At 39.4% G+C, this 16,573-nt stretch overlaps 1 long non-coding RNA gene across 2 annotated transcripts; it reads left to right on the plus strand.

Annotated features, from left to right (window-relative positions):
• The first annotated feature begins 4,026 nt into the window (after window positions 1-4,026).
• LOC115617153 lies at window positions 4,027-16,372 on the plus strand. Of its 2 annotated transcripts, none has more exons than XR_003994516.1 (2): window positions 4,027-4,139; window positions 16,038-16,372. It is a non-coding gene; the product is annotated as an uncharacterized LOC115617153 (long non-coding RNA). The 2 variants fall into 2 exon arrangements; XR_003994517.1 differs by lacking the exon at window positions 4,027-4,139 and adding an exon at window positions 14,152-15,901.
• Window positions 16,373-16,573: the final 201 nt, after the last annotated feature.

Here is a 16,573-nt window from a genome sequence, read left to right on the forward strand (position 1 = left end):
TGAAGGTGTCTGTATTCTTCTCCCAGAATACAGAACATCTGCAGAAGTGGTCTGTGGGACAGAGCATGGGAGACTCTGAGGAAACACTGCATTAAGTGAAAGGACTGCTGTTCTGCAAACCTCCTTTGCCTCTGTGCTTATTGATGCAAACTGTCTCGGCCTGTCATTTGCAGGAGGATTAAATGGATATCCCTGTTTTGAATCAAACTGCTGAAAGATGTTTGACTGCCTTCTGTGTAGAGGTTGATAGACTATTTTTAATAAATCTGTTTCCAACTGGGCTACACAATAAGGGTGTGAAAGAAAGCAAGCTGGGGGTAAGCAGAGAGGGTACTACAGCATATGGAAAGTTTGTATAAAACTTATGATGTTAACATGACTTCTTTCACCTTAGGAGAACCTATAAACTTACCTATTTTCTCAGCCTACAAATTCCTTAGTATTTCCCTGGGGACTGCTGAATGGTTCAATTCAAAGGATTTTTTTAATTCTTGTAACCCTAATCTTCATCATTATTTCTAATTCCTCAGTATGAGACCAGAAATATTGATGATCTAATACATTTTACAGAGCAGCACACAACCTTCTTTATGGCACTTACATCATTATGTAATATGTTATAAAGCAACTTGCATGTTGTAAAACTCATTAAAAAGATATATTTTTTTCTCTTAGCTTGAGTTCACGATGGCTAAAATTGAGGTGGAAAGCTATTAAAGTTCCAGAAATCCTAGCAGTACACGTTCCTTTCAAATGTTCTTTTCTGCCCTCTTACTTGGTGTTTTCTGTCACATTTTCAGTATTTCTGATGTGGGTCTATTGAGAGGTAATTTCTCAGCACGGCAGCTGAAGTAAGACTCCTATGGGATTAGTAACCCAACCTTATAAATCGTTACCTGGTTTCTGTCATTTACCCTGATTTGGTCAGGACAGTTGCTAACTGAATGAAAGTCGCGTAAGCCAAAGTGAAAGAAGAATGATACTGAAATACAACATAAAAATATAAATTAAACTTTTTTTCATAAATGACTGGACAGATTTTAACACATCAGAGCTTTATCAGCAGTGAGGTACTAGGCACTTCGGGAAAGTCACAGAAAAGGATAGGATAGTATGTTGAGCATTTTTAAGATTCATTTAGTGTTTTTAGCTTCTTATTGTTTACAGCAATTCTCATGTTCCTCTCCTATTCTCTTGCATACTGTATATACACATCTTGTGCTGACTTCGTGGGAATTTTTGGCTGCAAAAATAGACAATTACCAGGGCACATGCTTACTGCTCTAGTGGTTGGGAAAATCAGGGACTGTCATTACATTGAATTATCGGCAGGAATACAGTTCAGTTCTGTTCCCATTGAAACTGGGTGATTTCAGAAGGGCTATGTTTCAGACTTAGATTGTAATTTGTTCTACTGAAAATGGCCACCCTGCCAACAGCATCCTACTTCACTTGTAATTTAAGAACTAGCATAGCCTGTCACAGGTAGCAGTAAGGAGGCAAATCCTGGTTTTGCTAAGGTAAAGCAGAAGACACCGAGAATAGCAGCCTCCTGTTCTCCTTGGTGGTTAACCCGACTTCTAATATGAACTTGCTCATCCAGGCAACAACAAAACATTGTTGCCATGTCTTCCATTTAATTTGAAGGTAACCAAAAGTGTTGGACTATTAATTTACACACCAGTTCACTGATTTTTTTAATCAGGTTACTGAAGAGAGCTTGTCTTCATCTGCGAATGTAAAGGCCCTATCACTACATGAACATAACCCTAAGTGTCTATAATCTTTTGGTAGGAAGTGAAACTGAGGCAAGTCTTTTTACTGTTCTAAGCCTTCGCTGTTGAGATTAATTTCTCTCTGTCAGTCACGAAAACAAAACTCCAGGTACTCACAGAAGAGGAAATGCCCAGGTATGTAGGAGGTTGCCTTTACGTAGGATTCACTTGGTGGACAGGGAGATAAATGATTAAACATATTGCAGTATGTTCAGAACAGGAATGTTATTTCTGCTTTCTGAGAAACATTGCTGTTGATTAAAAGCAGCTGCTTGGAGAGCTAAATAGATCCAATAAACTACAGGCCATACCCTCTCAGTGCTAATTAAGGTGTTAATTAAGAAACGTTATCTTGAGGAGGCCTGCTTGAGGGAGAGAATCCTTTATACATTTTTGTGTACCAGTAAGCCAAGTATAAGAGATGGGAATGTTCTCACCTCCGGATTTTTTTAAATGAGAATATTGATGGTGTTTATTGTTATAACTAAAGTTCCAGTATATAGAGCCATTTAGCTGCAATAAAAAATCCTTCTATTGCTAGGTAAAGTCCAGTCTTTGTGACTATAAGGGGGAGATGGAGTATATTGAAGGTTTCTGCTCACTGGTTGGTTTGTATCAGCCAATAGTGCTCAAACCCTATTTTGGGAGTGTGGTGGATCTTACCTACAGTTGTCTCATCAGGAGACGTATGTTCTCATGGTTCATTCTCCCTACATCATTGTGAAGCAAAAAGCCACTCCACTGCAGGAGACGAGTACAAGGCAGACAACTTCTCTGTTTCCTTTCATGTTCTGTAAAACTTCTTCTAGACAGATAAGAAACCCATGGATTTGAGAAGACAGGGGTAATGATTTGTTCTGAGCTTGCAAAAGAGATACTATTTTTATTATTTGGCTCTATAAAATTAGGAATCTGGTCTGAATAACATCCCCATATATAAGTGGCTATATATATAATGAAAATGGTAGGAAGACTTTTCTGTTCAGGTGAGGGATGGGAGGTGACCAGAGCAAACAGGAAGATCACACTAAATGCCTGTAATCTGACTTGCGTGAAAAATGGCAGCTGGCTGTCACACTGAACTTTCCATTCGGAGGCCTTCTTCAATTTTCCTTCGCCTCTTTTGCTTTAATGTTAACTCTGTACAATACTCTCTTGTTTAATCCATGTCAGTCTCTAGGAACTTGACTGCAGCTAATTGAGTTAAATGAGATTTATGTGGTGCAACTGAGAATACAAAATGCTTCTAAACCAGTTTTTGAATAGTTGTAATGGCTTTAGGATGCCTGCAAAGAGCATACTAAATTGGAATTAAAACTGGTGGGTCCATCCTGCTGCTTAGCATTAGTGCTTATTGCAAACCTCAGTGCTGCGCAGCAGAGGTGAGTGATGGAGTAAAATCTTTGCGTGAGTGGGAGATCCCTCATGGACCATCAGGTTACAGAAAGTTTAGCCTGAGACAGGTCTCACAGTTTGTTTGCAAATGTGTGACATCTGTGGAGTACAATACAGTATGTACCCTCGTTCCCCACACCTTCACTGTAGATTTACTAGGAGAAGGGGATTTGCTTTTATCATCCTCTCTTGTCCTCTGCATGACCATTGCTGTGCTAAGGTGCCTGTTTAAGGACCAGGTCTCTGCCAGCCTGTGCTTTTTTTCCACGCAGGCTCTGTGTTAGGCTGACAGGTATTTTTCTTTCTTTTTCGTTTTTCTTTTTCTTTTTTCTTTTTCTTTTTTCTTTTTTTTTTTTTTTTTTGACGCTGGCTTAGAAGCTGGGTATTTTTATTCATTAATTAATTAACCCACGACCGGCCTTCTATTTTTTGCCCAGTTCCTGTCAGGATATGGTTAGCTGTGGGCCACCCAGCAGTCAGGCAAAGGCTGCCCAGGACAGAACTGCCGTGCCCGGTGAGGCCGGGCGGCTCCCGGCGAGGAGGCCGGCAGGAGAAGTTTTCCTCCCTGCTCTCCTGTTTTTCAAGAATATTCCTCTATTGACTTTTTTCCCCTCTTTGTATTGTTGTTGGGATGTTGTTCCCCCTACACCCCCCGGCCCCTTCCCAGTGAACTGCGGGCAGTCGGACTGTAGGGGGTGCAAGAGCTCCACAGAAGGCCACAGGCCCGATGCCTGCGCGGGCCGGACCCGACGTGGAAGAGGCCCTTGTGGCAGCGGCGGAGCCCAGCCCCCGGACCGGTAAGAGGGGATGGGATCGGCACGGGTTGTGACAGCGTGAGCTGCAGTCATAAACCCGAAGCTGCAAGTGAGATCTCAGAACAGGGAGCAAGCCTGTATTCGTCCTGTGAGTCCCGTCTCTCTGCAAGAGCACGGCATGCCAAATGTTGCTTCCGTGGACTGCAGGAAAAGGGTATCTGCCCTCGGCAGGAGTGCCAAATTAGTTTCTTCCTAGCGAAAATGTAATCAAGGGACAAATGCAGTGTGTTAGCCATACGGAAATAAAAAGGGGGGGGGGGGGGGGGAATAGAATAAGAAAGCACTGTTGATGAGGATTTTCTTTGTAATTATAATTCCAGCTAGTATTTTCTCTTATCTGGGGGATCCTATGAATGCTGTGTCTTGTCTTTTTATTTTTTTTAATCCCCCCCCCCGCCCCGTGGTGTGTATTATCATTACTACTATTCACTTATTTTTAAGCAATAGCACATTTCACTTTTGAACTCAGTGTTTCCGTATGCCACTTAAGAGACTGCTCTGCTTAAGTGATTGTCACTCAAATTAGCCCTATTGTTTTGTTATATATAAATCCTCTTCTATACCGCCTGTATTAGTCAGTTCAATGGCAGTGACAAACGTGCATTGTTTGTTGTTGGAGCGAGGAGTCTCACATGGAAAAACACATGTACATCCAGTCGGGACATATGCATTTCCCACCAGAGAGAGGGGAGAGTTTTAGCAACCTGGTATTTATTGCTTGTTCTTGCATGCATGTTTTGTGTGTTGGGTATCACAGCTTGACAACAGGAAATAAGGTATTGAAGAAATGTTCAGGCACGTAAAGATGTGGCTCTCAAAGGATTAACAGAGCTCCTCTGCAGTTAAAGTATGAACTGATTATTTATAGCTCTGAATTTTGTAACACTGAAATTAGGCTTAAGCCTGAAAATAACAGGTACAAAAGGAAGGATCCAAATCTGTGCAGCCTGAGTTGGCAGTGTTTAGAGGGAACTAAAGCCAACGGAAGCTGTGCGAAGCACTTGAAAAAAATCATTTTGTTCTCACAGAAGTGCGAAAGCATCAGGGGAGAAAATTAATTCAATACTTGTATTTGATGGTATGATATCAAATGTTTAGGCAGACTGTTGAGAAACATTATATAAGGAAGACTTCACCAATTAAACATATTTAATAAAACTGATGCTTTTAGGAGGGAATATTACAGAAATTTTCTTAAATATTTTCAGTCTAAAAAAGATTGTTTGCACTGTGCTAACTTTAATATTTGCTATGCTGTAGAGTGTCATTTCTTCTCTGAAGTAAGTGAATTTCCTAATGTGTATCAATCCACTCTACCTGGGTAAAAAAAAAACCCAGTCAATTTCTCCTCACTGTTATTAGTAACTGTATTCCAGAACAAAATTACAAATTCAGAAAACCTGCCATAAATCAGTTTTCTGTAAGTAGACAACATGGGAAGAGCCATCTTTTCAAATCTGTAGTGCCTTCAGTTTTCCCCAGGTTCCTGTTGAAAAATGAATTCCAAAGAATAAAACAGTTTTTGCTATCAAAACAAGGGGGATCATTCTGTAACATTATAAGAGCTTCAAGAAACTTTTGCCCTAATTTTTCTGTTATTTTTCCCACTGAAAATGGAATTGCACAAAACTGATCTGACCAAAACCTAGGTGAATAGGCCAAATAAATTCCCTCCTGCACTTCAGCACAATTTTTCTCTTATTTTTCTTTTTCAGAAACTTCCTGTGTTCTCTTCTTACAAATACTTGCAAAAAACCTCATGCATTTTTATCTGGCATACCTTTGTATGCTAGAAAGCAAATTTTAAATGTTTTCTGTGGTCATTTGAATAAAGAACAGATATCAAATTGGTCAAATAAGAAGGAAAAATATATCGCTACACACTCCATTTCTTTGGATATTCAAAACTAAGCAACATCACTGAAATTTCAAGTGTTTTTTGGTTTTGTTTTTATTTTTGTTTGGGTTTTGTTGTTGGTTTTTTTTTTCCCCTTGATTATAAACCCATTACAGAAAATATCTTCTATTCTTAGGTAAATAAGAAATCAAATCCATTTACAGACATGAGCATAAGGCAAAACATGAAGAAAAGAATGGAGTTCTCAGGTCTGTCTGTTTAAATCAACAGGACTGCTACAGTATAAATTAAGGTTTTTACATGTGCATGTTACCTATGGCAGTTATATGGGATGTTCTGCATTAGCACATGTATCTATAGGCTCCGTTTGATCAAGATTCTGTTTCCTTACAGATTTTGCATGGGGAAAATGCTACTTTCAGATGCATGGTTTTTTATTACATCCCAGAATTTCATCTGTTGTTATTTTTTCCTGGAAGTTAGAATTGTTTCCCATGTGCATAATTTCATTAGTAATTTTTCATCAGAAGCTGCCATAAAATACATTCTAATCTTATTTATTAAAAGCAGTTGCCTCTTATGATAAAACTATTTTTTGACAAGGTGACGCAGGCTTTTGTCTAGGAACTACTCATGTTAACAGTGACATTGGTTGCAAAGAATAAAATAATTTGAATGAATGATGAAGTTATTAATAATTTGCTAGATGGAAACATATCAAAATAGATTTTTTTGAAACTTGCAGTCTTTGTTCTGTTTTAAGTTTCTTTTGCTATGCCTTGAACTTGTGAGCAGAAAGCATTAGGAGGACTTTTCATCTTGATTAAAGATTGACGTGCATAACTTTATACACAGAAATGAAAATATGCCCCTTAGAGCAATGGCACTTGACCTTTAACAACCAAAGAGCCATTTAAAATCACAAAGAGGCACACAAGTCAAAAAACACAAAAATGCATGTGACAATTTTATTAAAAATTACAAATTAATGCATTCATCAAAACCAGTTAAGAAAATCCAAAGACACTCTGCAATTTGTGTCTTAGGGCAAAGTAGTTGATTGGGTAGGTTGTATGTTTTTACAAGAAGGAAAAAAGAAACTTTACATACAGAAATGGAAGGAAATGGTGAAAGATATCATCCAACAAGTTTGCCGAATAGCTGAAAAGAAACAGAACTGAGCCAGCATGTCATGCGATTTCTCACTCAGACCCATGATAAAAGCTCTATACAGGCCTCTGAAGAATGAATTCCATAGGTTGAGTACCACTGCCATTAAACACTGTAGGTGCTGAGGTTGTTTTCATTTTCCTTTGCTGTTCCTTTTGAAGTTATTCACTGTGTGAATATCAAGTAACATTTTTAATGCTATGGTGATAGATTCTGCATTTAGCAGAGTATTTTGCAACTAGGACAGCCTTTCCATCTCTGAATGCAGATTTAGCTGTAGGAAAGGCAAAACTCCCTTCTCTCATTATATTCGGTTATCTAACCTGAAAAATGCTGCTGCATATTCTACATTTGTTCTGTACAATAAATTCCCATTTGATTTCCAGAGTAAATCTGCACAAAGGCTGAGTCAAGAATTGCAATAGCAATCCACAGTGGAAAGGAAATTTTACCTATGTGTGCTGCTGCTGCTGCAGGCTGCTTCACCAGGATGTCAGCTCTGAAGCACAGAGCCAAATTCAGCCTTGTGCTACCTCCTTTCATACCTTTTTGAACTTGATGAGGCTATGGAGGGTAAGGAATTTGGTTTCTACTTATTATGAAGCTGTTTAATGCAAGATGTATGGCAAAGAAGTACCAGCTATGAAATGTAAATGCTGAAAAATGGCATGACTCTGTTTAACTCCTTGTTACTTTACAATGCTATGGACAAAAATTGGAGCTGACATTTCTCTTTGATCTGGCTTACCCATCTCGCTCTGCTGCTATCAGCAGTGTGTGACAGCAGCAGACATTAGCTAGGAAAGAGGGAATAGGGAAGAAAGAAATGTAATCCTCCCCATGGCCTTCATGGGAGAATAGTGAATTAGAGCTAGACGCTACACTTTCAGGTGGACTTAGAAAACAATGCCCTTCTCCCAGCAACTGTGTGCACATGTCAGGATATTGGGAAATACAGTCAAATGAACTCATTTATTTACAAAATCAATAAATAAAGACAAAAAGATAGAAAGCAAAATTGGAAAAGTGGAATACACCTGAACCCTGCTAAAAACGTGATGTTTCATTTCATTCTGCTTAGATTACGTAATATGAATCAGGATGTGAAAGGTGTCCATGCTTATCTCTTTTTGAATTTTGCCATATTTTTGGTCCCTATGGCACAGAAGGGGAGCAGGGATGGTAGAGGACTGGAATAACCTGTGTGAGTTAGAGTATCTAAAAGGAAATATGACAGGTATGATAAAATTGTGAGTAATTTGGAGAAGGCTGAATAGGAACCAACTTAAATTTCAGTACAAGGTTTGCGAGGCACCCAAAGAAGTTATCAGCAGATTTAAAGGACATACACCAAAAAGGATGTTACAGGCTCTCTAACCAGAGAATTCAAAAAAGAGTGAATGCATTCAAGGAAGATTAGTCCAGTCATGCTAGAAAGTGTCCAGCTTTTAAAGCCTTTCTCTCTTAATTCTCTGCCAAGTGCCCACTACTGCTCTTGGTCGGGGACAAAATTCTCTACCAACTGGCGGGTCAATATGATGATATTCTGACATTTCTATCATGATCTCAGCAGTTTCAGTGTGGTTTACTCAAAAGTGTTTCCGTTTTTGAGACTCAAATACATCATGCTTGCTTTTGAGGCTGTGCTTGTGTTAATAATAGTTCAAGACAGGGAATGCAAACCCATATTTTGCCTTTAGATATTTAATTTTAGAAATGTTTATGTTCACATAACCTACTACTCCTCCTCTGATCACCTCCCAGCTTTGTGATGATTTCTAATGCAGAACACTGCATCCCAAATACTGTAATTCATTTACCTAGTGCCACTCTTTCTTTTCTTCTGTTATTCCCCATTTTCGTTTTCCTTACATTTTAAGAACATTCCAGACTATCAGCAGAATTAATACTTAGCGTTTTAAATTATGATTTATTTTCTCTATTATGCCATAATTTCTAGCATGTTGAACAGTTTGGTTTACTAAAGTCAAGCCTTATATTTGGTTGGTTGGTTGCTGAATCGAGGAGGAAAAGGAGACAGCTACTTCTGCCTCTTGTGATGGTTGAATGCTGTAGCTTCCAGTGGTCTTTGTAATAGGACATGGAGAAGATTCAGGTACCCAGTGCCTTTTTTGCCTCACTCCTTTACTGGTAAAATTATCCTTCAGGAATCCCAGGTCCCTGAGGCATTGGGGAAAGTCTGGAGAAAGAAAACCTTACCTTTGGTGAAGGATCAATGTAGGGTACACTAAATAAAGTGGACGTAATCAAATCTATGGGACCTAATAGGATACACCCACAAATGCTGAGAGCTGTCTGATGTCATCATGAGGCCACTCTTATCTTTGAAAGGCCATAGCAACCAGGGAGTTTCCTGGCAACTGGAAGAAAGCAAATGCTGTCTCTATCTTCAAGAATGTCAAGAAAAAGGATCCAGAAAACTGCAGACCACCCAGCCTCACTGTTTGTATGCAACATGATGCAGATATAATTCTAGAAAGTATTTCTGGACATATGAAAGACAAGAGGTGATTGGGAGTATTCAGGATGGTTTTTGGAAGGGGAAATCATGCTTGACAAATCCAGTTGTCTATGATTAGATGACTAACTTGGTGGGTGAGCAGGCAGCAGTGGCTGTTATCTTGACTTTAGTAAGGCTTTCAGTGCTGTCAGCTGTGACTTCCTCATTGACAAACTGATGAATCACAGATGAAAAGACAGTGAGGTGGATGGAAAACAGCCTGAATTATTGCACTTCAAGGGCTGAGGTCATGGGCATGAAGTCCAGCTGGAGTCTCATCACTAGTTCTGTAATCCAGGGCTTGATTTTAGGGCCAGTACTGTTTAACATCTTCATTAATGATGAGGGTAATGGGACAGAGTGTACCTTCAGTAGGTCTGCAGATGAGTAGCTGAAAATACCAGATGCCTGTGCTATCATTAAACGAGCTATTGTAAGGTTGTTAAACTGAACCCAGGACATGGACCAACAGGAATCTCCAGAGGCGAGAAAAGTGAACCGCCAAGCCCTCTCCCTGGGGAGGAAAAAACCTCCTGCACTCCCCCCATATAGGCTGGGGCTTTTTTCAGCTTTGCAGAAAAGGCCGCAGGGCTCGTGGTGGACGCCAAGTGGAATATGAGCCAGCAGCAGCCATGCTGTGTTAGAGGGAGCTCCACCAGCAGGTCAAGGGTGGTGATTCTTCTCAGCCATGCTTGGAGCATATCTGGAGTGGTGTGTTTCAGCCTGGGCTGCCCAATGCATGAGAGAGTTGGACATGCAGGAGCAAGGCCAGTGAAGGGCCACAAAGATGCCGAAAGGATTGTAGCCTCTGGCATATGAAAGGCTGAGAGAGCGGTGATCACTTAATCTAGAGAAGGGAAGGCTCGGGGCAAATCTTACAAATGTATGATAGCAGCAAGTAAAGAATATTGAGGCAGACTCTTCTCAGTGGTTTTCACTAAAAGGTTGAGAGGCAATGGGCACAAACTGAAACACAGGAAATTCTACTTAAGCATAAGGAAAAAATATTGTAAGGGTGATTGTTCACTGGAACATGTCCAGAGAATCCCTGCCGTCTCCATCTTTGGATATATTAAAAAATGCAGCTGGTCAGTATCCTGAGTGACCTTTTGTAGCTGACTCTGCTGTGAGCAGTGGGGTTGAACTAGATGCTCTCAAGGTCTTTTCCAATCTTAATGGTTCTGTGATTCTGTGATAATAGCCAGCAACACCTACTTGAAAGGTAGCATCAATGGTGTTACATGGGCAAACTAAGAGCGTGTGTGTGTTACTTAGTAGACTATTGTACATGTAGTACAATAGTGGCAGTGATGACCAGGACCCAAAACAGGACATCTACAATAACCAGGTTTCTGCTTGGTACTGCACTGTACTACATGGACATGTCATGTTTTGGTAGCACGCCTCCCTGATTTCTGTTATATGGGTATAGCTTACACAGATTTCAGATGTCAAAAATGTCAGTGGAAGATCATTGTTTTGTTGACTGTATCTAGAAAAGATTTCACATCTAGTAATATTCAAGACTGACCTGAAGTACCTACAGAACTGCAGCTGGAAAAGTCTTGGGGGATTAACAGATTAACAGTGCTGGGGCTAGGTGGTCATGTGTTGATGCAGTAGTGAAAAAAATGCATTCTTGGGGAGGGACACACATACAAAATTACTTGTCAAGGAGCGGTATGTATAACTACATTATGGAGCGTTGGATCCTGAGAAGCAACTGATCTTGACAGTGTTTGAACACGAAATTGAGGCGAAGAAGGAGAGTATGCTCCTATGATAACAGGGAAGTAGTGAACATATATGTAGGTATATCCACACACTCAATTTTAACATCCACATTTTAAAGGGTGCCCAAAATTGGAGAGAGGAACCACAGCACTTATTTGAGGCTGAGAAGGAGGCTTTTTACTGCAAGAAACGTAAAGATCATTCTGCTTATTGTAATAAGAATGTCGGAGGTGATTTGATCTCACTGTAAAAGTAATGTCAGGAAAGATGGTGTGGGATACTAAAGGGTCTTTAATCTCATAGAGAGAGGCATAATTAGAACCAATGGCTGGAGGCTGAGGCAAGGCAAAGTCATCTGACAAATCAATTGCACAATTTCACAGTAGGTCTGAGAAGCCCTTGAAACAGATTACTGGCATAAAGTGGTGGCTTTTCCGTCTCATGGTGTCTTCAGCTCAGGACTGGATGTCATTCTGGAAGATGTGTGACTCCAAGGTATTCTGCTGTATACGGTGAAAACAGGATGAAAGGCAGGCTTGTTACTAGTAACGGATGCCCTACAATTGAGCTCTATGCCACTGCAACTGAGGAATGAAGCGCTCAGCCCTGTTACTGACTGTGTGAAGTTCTTTTAAGATGAACTGGGTGGTATAGCAGAATAACTGCTTTTGGGCTTAAAATCTATGGTTTGTACTAGAGGAGTGAAAGAGGTCTTTAATATATATTTCTAACCTTAACTATCACGCCCTGCTGTGCTGACACAGCTGTAAGGCAACACGACAGCCACCAGCTCTGTGGCCTGATCTGATTGTCTTCAAACAACACGGGTTGTGTGTATTAAATGTTAAATGTATTCTAAATGTCGTATAAACTGAGTTTAGATACACAGAACTGAAGGAGCAGTTTCAAGGCACTTTAGTTAGAATAGTGTAAAATACTTAAGTAAAGATGATGGAACTATTATGCTCTGTCTAAAAATTAATCCATTTTAATGCAAGGTGTCAACAGGTTAATATTTTACAGCCTAAATACTGGCAGACAATCCTCACATTCTCTTCTGCTTACATTTTCATGAACTTAGTAAACTGAAACAATAATAGTAAGGAAAACCAAGACTAAATTGCAAGTTGCAGAGGCTTTTGTCAGTTTTACAAATCCAACAATAGCCTGCAGGGTTCCAGGTTTGTTTCTAGCTGCTCAGGAAGCTTGTGTGATTTGCTCACACACTTTTTTCTTATACCCCAGAGCTGTGCATCTGCTAGAGTCAGGGATCTAATATTCTCTTTGAACTTCCTTAGCATCCTAGTGCATGCTGTGATCCATAATTAGTGCATGCAGACACACATACACACACAAGCTATATTAACTCCTAAATGTCAGAAGTACTGCTGCATCCAGCACCTGGTTTAGAAGCACAAGGAGAATACAACTCTTGGTCTAACCTGAAGGTTGAAAGTCTACAGTTACAACCTGTATCCTTAGAGGGAAAGAAAATAGAAAATATAACTTTCTGGTTTTCAGATGTGATAGTCTGACACAATTTTTCAGACGTGAAGAAGTACATATGTAGGATCACGGAGGCAATTGTAAATGGCACAGAAACCTAAGTTGTTTAAAGGTCAGTTAATGATGAAAGATGTGACTGCTAATGCCCCTGGAACACCAAGATGCTTTCTTTGTCTGTCCAGAGGGCAGCATGGCTAAGATGTGTCAACATGTACCACTTCTGGAGAGAAACCTTTGAGGCCAGAAGGCAGGGTTTTGGGGGTTGGTTTGTCTTCTGGGTTTTGGTTGGTTGGTGGATTTGTTGGTTGTTTTGTGTGGGGTGTTTTTTGTTTGTTTGTTTTGTTTTGTTTTGTTTTGTTTGGTTTTTTGTTTGGGTTTTTTTGGGGAGGGGATGTTGTTTCTTTTCATGTGTGTATGTTTGTTTTTTAAAAAAAAACCACTACCACCAACTACCACCAAAATGCTTTTGAACTCTGCAATCAGTGGGATAAGAATGCTGGTAAGTCTGACAAGTTATGCCGTGTGAGGGTATTTTTACAAGGGTCTTGAATGAGTATGTGCCAACCTATCTAAACCAACTGGATAAAAGTCACCAAAATCCATGTCAGAGTCCCCATTTGCATGGGAAAGTGAAGTCTCAGAGGGCTGTCTGGTGCTCCATTCTGAGCACCTCATAGGTTTGTTTGGGAAGAGAAACACTTGTTGAGTAATTGTTTGCAATTAGGAGCACTCTCATTTCTGTTAATGACAGTGATTCACACAAACCTGCATTTGTTTTGCACTAATGAGCAAGACATTAAGCACCTTATACCCTAGAGATATCCTGTCTGTGTCAATGGCAATAAATAAAGATAAATAATAAGGGGGAGGGGGGATATATGTATGGAGGGGCACTGATCTAAGATTTGTCATGAAGTGCAAGCAGTAATGTAGAGGTATCATGCCTGTATGAACTTGAGGAGCTTTAACTTCTTAGTTACTGGTGTTTGCATCCTAATTACACCAAAAGAAACATTATGTTCAATCATATTTAGCAACACAGTTATGGATCTGTATTACATTATTGTTGGGGACATCCCAACAGCTGTGTTTGAAGCTTCACACCTTTTTACAAAGACTAAATAAGGACCTCTGTTAAAGATCTTTGAGATTATAAACTATAGTAAAATAAGAGCCAAGACCCCAAGTTAGCAGAAGGCTACATACTCAATAAGGAATTCACTGGTCAAATTGCATTAATATCTTAAATGTCTAAAATAATTGCAGGGCCTTTTATTCAGGTTCCTGACACTGGTTCTATTTTTTCAACATGCCACTGAAGTGTGCCAGGCTGTCAGTAAAGTACCACAATATGTATTTGTGTGAAAATTGCTGTACAATATTTTGCACCAATTTACTGTTCTGTCAAACATGTATTTTCAACTCTGTCTCAGAACTTCCTGATTCAACAGGCACACAGCATTACTTCACAGATTATTAGATAACCTTCATACAAGATGAGTTTGTTGTTGTTTTTATCCATTCTTCTCTGACAGGGTTTTGCATACATATAAATATAAACATAAACAAAAAGAGTCTTTGGTTAACAGATGGCCCAAAGTCTAGTGAGACTGGTGTTGGGAGTGTGGGATGTATAGGTATCACGTGTGCTTAGTTTTCCAGGGTGAATAAGAATGGTTGCATTAAGCACACTGTAACCATATTATTTCAAGGGGTGAGCACTACAGAATTACAATTTGATTTAAAGCCAGCTGTCTGACTGAATGTCCAGGTGTTACTGCAGGATCAGAGGATGCCAATGCATTTCTGGAACATGTGTGAAGTCCTTCACTTAGCCACTCCATCCCACCTCTTAGAATCCAGGCTGTAGCTCACTGTACTGCAGTTCAGGCTCTTCACAGGTCTGGCAGAGGAAGACCTGAGAGTGATGTATTGGTGGCTCTCAGCTGAGCCACAATCTTACTCATGTTAAGCACATTTTGAGGATGTGGTGAAACTCAAGTCAATGCAATGTAATCACAGGATTCTTACATTTATCTACCAGCTGCAACTTCTATAAATTAGTATATAGTAATCTCTTTTGATGATACATGTCCAGGTTAAGGTTCTGCCTTCTGCAACTACCTGCAGCAGATATTTAGAACAAAAATATGGCCATTCATTATTATTGTTTATTTATACTTTTATGGTACTACTGAAAGGTCCTACAGCTGGTTTCTCTGTAGATGGCAATACTATCTTCTAATCTGTACTCCTAGACAAGAGGAAAAAGAAACAGAGTTTAAATATTGTGTTAAAAAGGATTTTATCATGTTATAGCTTGTGTCCTGCTGTCAACTGGCCCTGGTCATATTTTGATTTGCTATTTTAGTAAAGGTTAAATGTAATTTGTCATTGTTTGCTACAAGGGCATGCAGGTATGAGAGGCTGAAGTACTGCTTAGAGCACCTAAGATTCAGAAATGTCATCTGCTCTTAATGATGACAGCACTTTTGCTTTTTTCTGGAAGTAGAAAGGAAGCAAGAAGTTCCTGATATGTTCTCCTTGCAGTAATACAGAGAAAAATCTGGATGTAAACAAAAATCCTTTTTTTTCTTTTGAGATTAGAAGCAATTATTAAATCTGCTGAATATGGGTGAGATTGATATGCTTGTAAAAGTACCAATGAAATAATGCCCGTGATAAGTTATCCACTGCATAATACACTAATTGAAGCAGAACTTTTTTTTTTTAGCCTAGAGATTTTCTACCATTGTGCAAGCTATGCAAATGAATGGTCAAAATACACAAATGAAAAGAAAGATATTCTAATTTGAAGTCCTGCAGGACACTTTGTAACCTTGAGCAAATGTGTAGCAAGTCTTACTCTTTTTAGAATCATTAAAAAATAAAAAGTGTACTACTCGCATGTGCTTAAGATACCAAGAGAGCAAAGCTTTGAGATAAAGTATTCTTTTAGAAAGACTTGTAGTTTGGCCAATGTGTGACTTACTTAATAGTAGGTAGAAGAAAATTTCTCAGGAGGCTCACATTGGGCACAGCATGAAGTGTAATACAGAGCTGAGCTGTACACCAGCGAAGAGATTCAGCTTCTGTATGGCTTTCATCTTTATCAAGACACTGAGATGTGAGTACACAGATAAATAAGAAAGTTTGTGGGTAGGTTGGTTGTTTGGGGGGAGTTGATTTGTGGGTTTGGTGGGTTTTGGTGGGTTTTGTTTGGTTTTGTTTTATTGTTTGGCTTTATTGTTTTGGTTTTTTAGGCAATAACCTTCAGCGAGAAAGCTACCTACCAGCAAAGAAAGTACAGTCCTCGTCTGGTGCTGTTTAAACCAAGTCAGGAAGCTTTAAACTCACTGCCTGAAGATTATTTGTTATCCACTTCTCCATGACAGTTCTGACCAATTCATGCTGATTTTGAGGAACTCTTGCAGCATGAGTATGTAGTCTGCCTACCACAGCATCTTCCATTTGTCTCTGAAATGTGGAGTAAGAGTAGTTTGTTTTTGTGTTTTCAGGTGCTGGGATGATTGTAAAGCAATAAATTATCCCTCTAAGCTCTACTCTGAAGCAAGGCAAATAAATATATTTCAATATATGTTAACATGTTATTTCTCTCCTTCTCTCATGTGCAAGTTATTTCAGTTTGCTTAGAAAAGCAAATGTGAAAAAATTTTCAGTCAGAACGTATATGTGCATTAGCTCTGCACATATACCTCTGTTTGTTCTACAGTTCTTTATAAAATGCAGTGTGGAGCTCCCTACCTAGTTAGAGTATATCATAAAACCTAAACTAGAT

The sequence above is a fragment of the Strigops habroptila genome, chromosome 1 (genome assembly GCF_004027225.2).
Source record: "Strigops habroptila isolate Jane chromosome 1, bStrHab1.2.pri, whole genome shotgun sequence".
Lineage (NCBI taxonomy): Eukaryota > Metazoa > Chordata > Aves > Psittaciformes > Psittacidae > Strigops > Strigops habroptila.